We start from the raw sequence: 1,314 nt of genomic DNA, 5'->3' as shown, positions 1-1,314 counted from the left end.
TTAAACACAAAGTAATCATTGCAGACAGGCAAAAACTAGACTGGCTTTGGGGACTCTGTTCAAGGTTAACAGTTCCAGTTCCTTGTTAGCAATTTTTTACCATTTTAAAAGAGAAGGAATAACTGGTTTCCTACTTACTGATGTCATTAGCATAGTTACAAAAGTACTGTTCACATAGGTAGCAGAATTAGGCAGACATAATTTCTTTCCTTTTAAAGAACAGTTTTATTAGTATCTAAAAATCATGAAGTATAAATTCAAATCTGAGAAGGATATCCCCAAACTGTAGTCCCATCATTACTGAAGCATCTCAGAGCTAGAAGGGATTTCAGAGAAGGGTGACAGATCAAGATTAGCTTTATTATTAGGCAGAACTCCAATGGGAAGCCTTATGTAAGCAAAAAGGAGAGCTTATTAAAGTCGATGCTTTAATATCTCCATTAATGGAATAGTACAAGCTGAATCATCTAAAATTGTTAAATCTACAGGACTTCTATTTCGCACTGGAAGGCATGTTGGTCTGACCTTTGGACATGGCTGTGTTAGTGTGGAAATTCCTATGGAAAACATGACTTGCTAGGACTACGAGCCTGCCCAGCACCGCTCACAGCCAGCAGGGCCTTGACTCTAGCCTCCACTCGGCCGACAAAGGCCAGCACGTTTGGCTACCACGCAGAGCGTCAGCCTACATAAGCTGCTTCCTAATGCTGACCTTCCTTGTAGGGCAACAGGTTTCATCTGAACCAGGTGAGGCAACTGACAGGAGAAAGAAGACTTAATGAAATGAAAAGCTTGCTAATTCTCAGAAAAGCTCTTAAAAGCAGGACCTGGCATGACTAATCAAGTGCTGACTACAGAATAAATTTCAACAAAAAGAAGGATACACAAACTACTGTGAAAGCCTTTCCTTTAGTAAGCACAAAAGAAACTTTTTTGTCAAAGTATTCCATAAATTTCCATTTTTCAGGTGTATGTTTTGGTAACATAAGGCTTCAAGAGTATTAAATAATCAGTACTCCCATTTGGCACATGGATAAAAAGAATATCATGATCCTATATATAATTATCCTATTCCTGCAGAAAACTGTGCATATCCATACACAGTGTGAAACAGCCAAGCTATGCTGTGAGAACTAAACAGAAGCCATTTCTAAGTCAGGACTAAGAAGAAAAAGCTGTCTATAAAGAACTTTTCCATTGTGAAATTAGTCCTACTGGCTAACTTCTTGAAAATTTGTAAGTTTATGTAAAATATTTTACTCAACATATTTAACTTGTCTATATATACTTTTTCATGTGTAACATATAAACACA

The sequence above is a fragment of the Trichechus manatus genome, unplaced genomic scaffold, assembly GCF_000243295.1.
Source record: "Trichechus manatus latirostris isolate Lorelei unplaced genomic scaffold, TriManLat1.0 scaffold00001, whole genome shotgun sequence".
Taxonomy (NCBI): domain Eukaryota; kingdom Metazoa; phylum Chordata; class Mammalia; order Sirenia; family Trichechidae; genus Trichechus; species Trichechus manatus.
This window is presented reverse-complemented; position numbering follows the sequence as displayed.